Source organism: Stenella coeruleoalba, assembly GCF_951394435.1.
Source record: "Stenella coeruleoalba genome assembly, chromosome: X".
NCBI lineage: Eukaryota > Metazoa > Chordata > Mammalia > Artiodactyla > Delphinidae > Stenella > Stenella coeruleoalba.
In genome coordinates this window covers 102,758,658-102,769,782 of record NC_137152.1, presented here as the reverse complement: position 1 = coordinate 102,769,782, position 11,125 = coordinate 102,758,658, and the positions used below count along the sequence as shown (strand labels likewise).

At 39.9% G+C, this 11,125-nt stretch overlaps 1 long non-coding RNA gene across 1 annotated transcript in view; it reads left to right on the top strand.

Annotated features, from left to right (window-relative positions):
- Window positions 1–1,180: 1,180 nt before the first annotated feature.
- LOC307180392 overlaps window positions 1,181–11,125 on the top strand; it is a 155,126-nt gene continuing 145,181 nt past the window's right edge. Inside the window, exon 1 of the long non-coding RNA XR_013825727.1 lies at window positions 1,181–1,579. This is a non-coding gene — a long non-coding RNA (uncharacterized lncRNA). The remainder of the gene's footprint in view (window positions 1,580–11,125) is intronic.

The following is an 11,125-nucleotide window of genomic DNA, read 5'->3' as shown; positions in this document are numbered from 1 at the left end:
GGTTTTTATCTTGCTCCTTCATCTGCCGTGTGGTTTTCTGTCGTCTCATTTTGCTTATCTCACTGTGTTTGGGTTCTCCTTTTTGCAGGCTGCAGGTTCGTAGTTCCCGTTGTTTTTGGTGTCTGTCCCCAGTGGCTAAAGTTGGTTCAGTGGCTTGTGTTGGCTTCCTGGTGGAGGGGACTAGTGCCTGTGTTCTGGTGGATGAGGCTGTATCTTGTCTTTCTGGTGGGCAGGTCCATGTGTGGTGGTGTGTTTTGGGGTGTCTGTGGCCTTATTATGATTTTAGGCAGCCCCTCTGCTAATGGGTGGGGTTGTGCTCCTGTCTTGCTAGTTGTTTGGCAAAGGGTGTCAGCACTGTAGCTTGCTGGTCGTTGAGTGAAGCTGGGTGTTGGTGTTGAGATGGAGGTCTCTGGTAGATTTTCGCCGTTTGATATTACGTGGAGCTGGGAGGTCTCTTGTGGACCAGTGTCCTGAAGTTGGCTCTCCCACCTCAGAGGCACAGTACTGACTCCTGGCTGGAGCACCAAGAGCCTTTCATCCACATGGCTCAGAATAAAAGTAAGAAAAAGTAGAAAGAAAAAAAGAAAGAAAGAAAGAGGATAAAAGAAAGTAAGATAAATTAAGGTAAAATAAAATAAAGTTATTAAAATAATTATTAAGAAAAAAATTTTTAAGTTAAAAAAACCCAAAAATGGACGGATAGAACTGTAGGACAAGCGGTGAAAGCAAAGCTATACAGACAAAATCTCACACAGAAGCATACACATACACACTCACAAAAAGAGGAAAAGCGGAAAAAAATCATAAATCTTGCTCCAAAAGTCCACCTCCTCAATTTGGGATGATTCATTGTCTATTCATGTATTCCACAGATGCAGGGTGCATCAAGTTGAATGTGGAGCTTTAATCCGCTGCTCCTGAGGCTGCTGGGAGAGATTTCCGTTTCTCTTCTTTGTTCGCACTGCTCCCGGGTTTCAGCTTTGGATTTGCCCCCGCCTCTGCGTGTAGGTCGCTGGAGGGTGTCTGTTCTTCGCTCAGACAGGACGGGGTTAAAGGAGCCGCTGATTCAGTGCCTGGGGGGAGGGAGGGGCATTGAGTGCGGGGCGGGCCTGCAGCGGCAGAGGCGGGAGTGACGTTGCACCAGCGTGAGGCGCGCCGTACGTTCTTCCGGGAGAGTTGTCCCTGGGTCCCGGGACTCTGGCAGTGGCGGGCTGCACAGGCTCCCGAGAAGTGGGGTGTGGATGGTGACCTGTGCTCGCACACAGGCTTCTTGGTGGCGGCAGCAGCAGCCTTAGCGTCTCATGCCCGTCTCTGGGGTCCGCGCTTTTAGCCGCGGCTTGCGCCTGTCTCTGGAGCTCCTTTAAGCAGCGCTCTTAATCCCCTCTCCTCGCGCACCAGGAAACAAAGAGGGAAGAAAAATCTCCTGCCTCTTAAAGGCAGGTCCAGACTTTTCCCCGGACTCCCTCCCAGCTAGCTGTGGCGCACTAACCCCCTGCAGGCTGTGTTCACGCTGCCAGTCCTCTCCCTGTGCTCCGACCGAAGCCCGAGCCTCAGCTCCCAGCCCCACTCTGCCTGTCGGGTGAGTAAACAAGCCTCTCGGGCAGGTGAGTGCCGGTCGGCACTGATCCTCTGTGCGGGAATCTCTCCGCTTTGCCCTCCGCACCCCTGTTGCTGTGCTCTCCTCTGCGGCGCCGAAGCTCCCCCACTCCGCCACCCGCAGTCTCCGCCCGCGAAGGGGCTTCCTGGTGTGTGGGAACCTTTCCTCCTTCACAGCTCCCTCCCACTGCTGCAGGTACCGTCCCTATTCTTTTGCCTCTGTTTATTCTTTTTTCTTTTGCCCTACCCAGGTACGTGGGGACTTTCTTGCCTTTTGGGAGGTCTGAGGTCTTATGCCAGCGTTCAGTAGGTGTTCTGTAGGAGTTGTTCCACCTGTAGATGTATTTCTGATGTATCTGTGGGGAGGAAGGTGATCTCTGCGTATTACTCTTCCAGCATCCCCCGCCCCCCGCCCTCAGGTTCAAAGAAATATTTTTAACTACAATTTCAATTGCCATTCCATTACTCAAGTCAACACAACATTTGTGGAGAGAGTCTTTTCACCCTTCCTCTCAAGTCACCATCAAAAATTTGCCTGTTAATTGTGTTTGCACATGTTTATCTGTAAATGTTAATTGAAAGTACGTACAGCTTCTGAGAAAGTGAACAGTTTCCAGAAGTTTTGGAGATGCTTTGATGAGGTTTCCTTCCCAAAATTTAAATTTACACTTTAATTATATTTTTTCTATAAATGCCATCGCACATGAGCAATGAGAGTCTAGCTGTTTGAGGGGAAATAATGCTTTACAATAACTGCCTTTGGTTGACAAGTTAAGCAGTTGATACATTTTTAATTATAACACCTTGGAGCTTTTAAAGAAGTATCGAAGCTTTAAGCAGTGAGAACCTCTGAAGCAAGACTTTCTATTGCTTTTTGTCAGGTTGATATAAATTTGCCTCAGGCAGCGCTACTGGCCAAAAAACAATTTGAGTAGATTAAAAACCAAGGCAGATGGGCTTCTATAAATTGCGAGTGATCAATTCATAGATAGTTTTCATTGTAACTAGTTTTGACCATTATTTAAATGTAATGTATTATTTAACCAAGCTCTTTTATTAATGGCTCATTTTTATGAATTCCTTATTAATGACTCAGGAAGAGCTGAAAGATCCTATAGAGCAGCTACAATTAACAAGTGAAAATAAATCCTAAATCTCTTTCTCTCTCTCACGTATATCATCTATGGTATATTTGTGTATATTATACACTTATCTGTATTTATGAGGTATGCATGCAGTATGCAACTATTTTTCCACTGGGCAAAGGCCACTTTATGACACAATCCTGATTGAATCTATAAACTTTCTTAAAAGCCTTGAAGATTATAAAAACGATGCAGGGAAAAGTAAGAAGCAACCCAGTGCAGTAATGAGGAGGCAGTCATGCTTCAGTGATTTTCTTAAAAGTATGGATACTCCCTGGATATACTAGAAAGAGTAGCTCCTAGGAAATATAAGAGAAAGAAAGCTGTGTCACAAGAAGTGGAATTATAATTGGAGTACCATTTATTAAGGCAATATATCATAATGTAAATCTCTGCTCTAATTTAATATCCCAATAGCATCCTCTTCTAGTATCTCTTCCATATTCTTCAGAACAGCCCTGTTCCCATATCCTCAATGGCTACCTAATATCTTTTACTTTTCAACCAAGTTCAACCCTTATTAAAACTTGCTATGAAGGGGAAAGCTAAGAAACCTTTTTGTTGTAAGATGCTTATTCATTCATTTTTACCCTTTCACTAAAATAATATTTATTAAGGGCTTATGAAGTGTCAGACACTAGATGGTAAGCAGGGGTTTAGTGAGGTCTAAAAGCTTACACGGGGCTTCCCTGATGGTGCAGTGGTTGAGAGTCCGCCTGCCAATGCAGGGGACACGGTTCGTGCCCCGGTCCGGGAAGATCCCACATGCCGCGGAGCGGCTGTGCCTGTGAGTCATGGCCGCTGAGCCTGCGCGTCTGGAGCCTGTGCTCCGCAACGGGAGAGGCCGCAACAGTGAGAGGCCCGCGTACCGCAAAAAAAAAAAAAAGCTTACACGATTTTGATAGGCCCACTTTGCAAAGAAGACTACAAAATTATAAATACAAAATTACATGCAGTGCCTTGAAAAGGGCCTATGCAAATGAGAGTCCCTGAAGTTTAAGTTTCATTAGCTTCATAGCAGTAATTCCAGCTCTCGTGCTAGTGATACAAGAGTGACACAATAGACAGAAAGTTCTGCCTTCATGGAACTGGTATTCTAATAGAAGAGGTATAAAATAAACAAATAAATATATTCAACGATGTCACATATAAAGAAAAATTGATAGCGTTAAGAGGTTTGCCAGTGGTGGGTTGCTGTTTTAGATAAGATTCTCAGAAAATACATCTCAAGAAAGTGACATTTGAGCAGAAGCCTTAATGATTTAATGGAATGAGCCTTGGTTGTAGGCAGAGAGTACAGAAAGTGTAAAAGCCCAGATATGAGAGCAAGTTTGGCGTGTTCCAAGGAATATCAGAAAGACAGGGTAGGGGTGGGGCAAGTCAAGGTAAGTCTTGTAAGCTATGATCAATTTTAGGTTTGTTTCCAGTGATGGAAAGTTTCCAGTGATGAAAAACCACTGGAAGTGTGGACCAAGAAATGCCCTGATTTACTTTTATGCTCTGGCTTCTTTTTGGTATGAGGCATAAATTCTGATGAGGCTTAAAGTAGTACTTATTAAGTAGTTATCCCAGTATTACCTGGACCAGAAGCCCTTTAATTGTTACAATTAGAGTCACTTTCTGAGCTGACTAAGAACAGAGTGCTTCTCCATACTTGAGACTACCCCTGTCGGCCCTATCCACCTCCAGTTGCTACCATGCATTAATTGTGGATTTTGTTATCAACTCAGATCTTGGTATCTCATTTCTGGCTGTCATATCTCATTGTCTACCTATGTGCCAAGACCTTTGAACACTAACTATTCACCTAAATGTACCTTACTTTTCTTCCTGATGCTTGCATCTCCCACGGTTATTTAACTATGTGACTTGTCTTAATATGCATCCCAGTCAGTGCCCCCTTACTGTCTTTAATTCACAGCCTATGAAATTCAAATGCTGTACAGTTGTTTGAAAAACAAAAGATCTAAAAGTGATACAAGAAACGTGTGTGTGTGTGTGTGTGTGTGTGTTTATCTGTGTGTGTGAGAGAGAAAGAGAAAGATGTGGCTATGTAAACATAATACTAATCAATTAGCATTATATATGCTAACTACTTACAATTTATGCCTATTTATCCTGAAAAGAATTCATGAATGCCATTAAATATACATCAGATTAAGTGGGTTATAAGTGTCATTTGATTAACATAGTAACTGGTATAGATGTATAGGCAGACTTCTTAGTTTCTTATTCTTGTACTAAAGTTGCTTTTCCATGAGTTAAACAAAATAAAGGAATTAATGGTCTAAAATGGTATCAACATATCTGAAGGGCAGCATGTTTTCTTTTGGGAACCCAAACTGGATTATGTTGATTCTTTAAGTGAATAGAGTGAGTTCCTTGATTTGGTTGGTGCTAGTCTATCCTTACTTCTTACAAAATCTTAAAGAAAACCAGTTGTATAAAAGGTACACTATTTTCTTTTTCTAGGGAGTGGTTTTCTGGAATTTGTTTTGTGATTTTGTTTCGAGCTATTTTACATTTTATGTGGCAATTCTTTACTTTATAAAAGCAATAATTAGGTAGCTCTGGGGAGCTTGTTATGTTAATTGCATTATTGATTTGTAATGAAAAGAAAATAGAAATGCAGTTATTACCTGAAGTGACAGAATAGAGTACCAATTTCTACTGTCATCACTAAAGCAAAATCTAAATTACCAAAAAAGGTGAATGTTACCTTACAATGGAGTGATAGTCTCCTCAACAAATGGTGCTGAAACAACTAGACATATACATGCAAAAAAATAAAATCTAGATACAGGCCTTAAACAGTTCACAAAATTACCTCAAAATGGATCATAGACCTAAATGTACAATACAAAACTATAAAACTCTTGGGAGATATAACATAGGAGAAAACCTAGATGACCGTAGGTATGGTGTTACCTTTTTAGGTACACCACCAAAGGCATGGCCCATGAAATAAATGATTGATGAGCTAGCTGGGCTTCATTACAATTAAGAACTTCTGATCTGTGAAAGACAATATCAAGAGAATTAAAAGACAACCATAGACTAGGAGAAAATATTTGTAAAAGACACATCTGATAAAGGACTGCTATCCATGATATACAAAGAACACTTAAAACTCAAAAATAAGAAAACAAACAACGTGATTAAAAAATGGTCATAAGCCTTTAACAGACACCTCATGGAAGAAGATACACAGATGGCAAATAAGCACATGAAAAGATGTTCCACATCATTTGTTATTAGGAAAACACAAATTAAAACAATGAGGTATCACTACACATCTATTAGAATGGTCGAAGTCCAGAACACCAAATGCTGGCAAAGAAGTGGAGCAACAGGAACATTCCTACATTCCTCCTGGGAGTGCAAAATCATACGGCCACTTTGGAAGACAGTTTCTTACAAAACTAAACATACTCTTACCATAAGATCTAGAAATCACACTCCTTGGTATTTACCCAACGGAGATGAAAACTTATGTCCACAAAAAACCCTGCACATGGACGTTTATAGCAGCTTTTCATCATTGCCAAAGCTTGGAAGCAACCAAGATGTCCTTCAGTAGGTGAATGGATAAATAAACTGAGGTACACTCAGACAATGAAATTTCATTCAGCGCTAAAAAGCAATGAACTATCAAACCATGAAAAGACATGGAGACATGGAGGCAAGTTAAATTGCATATTACTAAGTGAAAGATGCCAATCTGAAAATGCTACATACTGTGTGATTCCAACAAGGTGACATTCTGGAAAAGGCAAAACTATTGAGACAGTAAAACGATCCATTGTTGCCAGGGGTTAGTGGGTTGTGAGGGATGAATGGGTGGAGGACAGAGGATCCTTAGGGCAGTGAAAATACTCTGTGTGATATTATTATAATGGATATGTCATAATACTTTTATCAAAACCCATAGAATGCACAACACCAAGAGTGAACCCTAAGGTAAACTATGGACATTGGGTGATTAGGATGTAGCATCCTTAGTAAAAAATGTACTATTTTGGTGAGTAATGTTGATAATGAAGGGAGCTGTTCATGCATGAAGGTAGGGCGTATGTGAGAATTCTCTGTACTTTCCTCTCAATTTTGTTCTAAACATAAAACTGCCCTAAAAAAAACTAGTCTTTTTAAAAAAGGTGAGTGTTACATTGATTCAAATAATGTGAAATGAATGTGATAGTATTCTGCTTTCATGCATGATACAGCTACAAAAAATCTTATGGAACCCATTAAAAAATTTTTTTTTTTACTATTCTAGCCTTAAATTATTAAATTGGATAAGTTTCTTTAAATTTTTCTCAATGTGTGGAACAGTCTCAATCAACCAGTGTATTGGTTTCCTGTAGAAGTAGACATCAATTTGGAATGGGCCAGGAAGTATGCACTTGGACATATAAGTCTTTTCTAAGTCTGATGAGGGAACAATAGATTGCTTTTCAGATCTAAGCTGTCATAAATTTTAATTAAGAATGGAATCAGGGCTTCCCTGGTGGCGCAGTGGTTGAGAGTCCACCTGCTGATGCAGGGGACACAGGTTCGTGCCCCGGTCCGGGAAGATCCCACATGCCGCGGAGCGGCTGGGCCCGTGAGCCATGGCCGCTGAGCCTGCGCGTCCGGAGCCTGTGCTCCGAAACGGGAGAGGCTACAACAGTGAGAGGCCCGCATACTGAAAAAAAAAAAAAAAAAAAAAAAGAATGGAATCAGTTATATCAAGGTAAGAGCTACAAGTGCTGCCCTGTGAGCTATTTAAAGTTAGAGTATTTAACATAAGATTAGTCAAAGCAGATAAAAACATTTTGCTAGAAAAACACAATACCAAGGTCTCAGTTCTGGTTTCTAACTCTGAGTTGGCACATGACTTATTCTACTGATAAGCATCTAGATTAAAAAGGCAGTAGGAATGCAAAACTGAGAAACTCAGCCTACCAGTGCATTTAGTTCTATGTATTAGGAATGTGCATAATAATGCCAGAAAGAGTACTAATTATAACACTCAAAATTTCAAACTGTTGTGATTCCAATAAGTGTTTAATGCTCTATTATCTTAACATTCATACCATCTACACAGATTATTTTAATGTATTGAAATGACCAGTCAGTTCAATTTCTTACATCCCACTCCAAAAGATATTCAATTAAAACATCTGTAAAACCAATTTGAGGAATATCTCCCTCTGCTATGTAACTTAATTTTATAATTTAATAAAAAATTATCAATTTAGTAGCCCAATATAGAGATAGCTTGAAAAGTGATAATTTAATATAACACTGCCTACTTTCCTACAGCATGCATTTCAAGTATATCCAGCTGCTGATACAGTTGTCTCAAATGTTTTTTTCCATCAAAATTCTTCTAAGTAGAAGAGGAGGATTTATATATTCAGTGATCTGGCAGCATAATTAAAACTGTCTCTAAGGCAGGGTTCTATGGATGGATTTTTGACAGGATGTCTATTTTCAATCAGTACATACCATATAAATGTGAATATCTCCTTGTATGCGGCTATATTCATAACTATAGTAATAACACATCTTGGGACTGTAAATTTGAGGTTGAGGGATGGCCAGCTAAGTTTTTATGAGCATCCTTTGTGTTTGGCCATCTAACTCTATTGTCTTGTTATAACCAGTTAGCAACAAAATTGATCCTGTGCTAATATAAGATGTGATTTGTTACGAGCAATGTGAAAAGTAATTTTTCAAGAGAAACCTGAAATTTGACTTTTCAAGGTAAACTAAAAGAGGAATGGTTAAAAGTATTGTGAAGCTCTACTGATTATTCTGTATGTTTGAATCACAGGTGAGCTTGATTTTATTCAAATTTCTCATTTAAGATAAAGCCACTGTTTGGTGTTGCTTCATGTTAGTGCCAGTCTAATGAGCAATTATAGGAAATGAAGTGGCAATAGTAGTGCATCCTGTAGGAGACAAGTCAGAGTCCCACACGTGAGAATGTCAGGCAGTGAAACCAAGTGCCTCATTATTAGTAAGCCTGAAGTTTAATACCTAGTACTTTTCCTGATGTTCTGTTTGACCTTTGGCAAGTTGTTTTTATCTCTCTGCCTTATATCCAGTGTTGGAAAACAAGGGCAGCAAATAGTCCCTTCTGATGTGAAGGGCTGAAAAAAAGTAAGATGACTTTCAAACTTAGCATTATATGCCAAACTAAGCAGCCTGAAAGCTTTGTCATGTTGTTATTAATTATAATGAGTAATTATTTTTACTAACCACTGTCACTAACCCATGGTCATAGGATATGCTTGTGTAGTCAGCATGCCAAGGATTGCAGTTCAACTAAAATATGAAGGGGTTTCAAATCTGGCAATAGAAAGTGCATGTATCATAGCCCTTCTATGGGAAATGACTTATTTGTTCACAGACTTGCCGATCAGTCTGGTCTAAATGAAGAGAGAGTTTTAGGGTCACACTAAACCATTTATTACTGCTGGCTCTAATATTAAATGAGCAAGGAAAACAAACCCCATCCAGGTGGAAATTAGTTTCACACTCTTCCTCTGCTTTTCAAATCATCAAAAGCAAGTGAGTCCTCAAAGCCTGACTGTTTCACAAGCACTTTCTAATGGATTTCAGTATTTTTGTTTGGTTTTGTTTCTTGGAAGTATAGCTTCACATTTGTAAGACAAAATGTGTTGGCAATTCAGGCGGCCTTAAAGTGAGTGTTTGCCTATGAGGTTTTTTTTTTTTGTCCCCCATCAACCCATGTCATCCTAAAATGCACAGTAGCAGTCTCAGACACTGACTTTTCCACACTGAGGTTCTTTAAAGATTCCTAGCAAAATGTGTGGTTTTTGCAAATGTATATCATACCAATACATCAAATTTAGCCAGGCTAGAATGCCCTTATGCTTATAACGCTGACTATTTATTCCTACTTTCCCTCCTCTTCTGATCTCACCAACTCTTAGCAATACTCTACATGGGGAGGAAAGAAATTAAAGGACATTTATGTAAATGTGGGGATAGCCATGGAAGATATTTGAAAAATTTGTACCTCTGGAGTGGCTGCAATGGTACTAAAGCCCTCCAAAAATTCCATTATTATTGCAAGCACTTGTGTAATTTTCATTCCTTGGATGTCATAAATGAACCTTTTCCATATCAGTTTTCACCAAAAGTTAAACTAATTATATCCACCATTGGTAGTTTTACTGGTTTAAGGTCGAAAAGGTACAAAGGAAAAGGATGGGATAAGGAGAGCCTTGCATATAAGTCTAAACTTCCTCAACCAAGAATTTTCTAACGCACCTATATGATGAGAAATAGGAAATAGAAGTTGAGCATGCTATGCAATTGGATCTTAAAATGACTAGTCTTCATGGTAGTTTTTCTGGAGAAGAAATATTTAATGCATGTTCAAAAATCCTAATTAGGTGCTTGGGTTTGGCAAGGACAGATTGACTCTTCGAGCCCTTCCAAATTTGGGGGCTTCTGAGAACATTAATATTGAAGCTGAAGGAGATATGCAAGGCAGTCAATTTGATGGAGAGGACTTTGTCATCATTTAAGAAGGGAGGTAAAAAGGATGTCTCATGGCTCGCTCTCCAAATTTAAAATTTCAAGCATTAAGTATGACAGCTAATTCTGTAGTTTCCTTCTGTACTGTGGATTACAGGAAAATATGAATATTTTCAACTTGTTATTCTCACATTTCACAATCAATTATTAAACACATTTTTAAAAAAATTATTTATTTATTTATTATTTTTGGCTGTGTTGGGTCTTCGTTGCTGCACATGGGCCTCCTCTCGTTGCAGGGAGTGGGGACCACTCTTCATTGCAGTGCACGGACTTCTCATTGTGGTGGCTTCTCTTGTTGTGGAGCATGGGCTCTAGGCACGCAGGCTTCAGTAGTTGCAGCACTTGGGCTCAGTAGTTGTGGCTCACAGGCTCTAGAGTGCAGGCTCAGCAGTTGTGGCGCACCGGCTTAGTTGCTCCGCGGCATGTGGGATCTTCCTGGACCAGGGATTGAACCGGTGTCCCCTGCATTGGCAGGAGGATTCTTAACCACTGTGCCACCAGGGAAGCCCCGTTAAACACATTTTAACTAAAGCTTTTAACTATTTATTCTGTTTTTTAGTTCACACTTACATGGATCCTTAACAAATTGATATTTCTTTTGGCATAGAAAGAAGTTTTATACACAGACTGTGATATTTGACTTCTGAAACCCTTATAGTTTCCATTATCATTTGCCCCGGTATCATCTCATCATCACTATTATAGTTGTTGAGAAGAACACCATGCATTGGTCACCAATGCCAAGGAAGGATTTTGATTACATGAAGGATTAGCAAAGGTCATTACAACGCCAGCCACTAGGTTATAGAAGCCCAAATGTTTCTGCC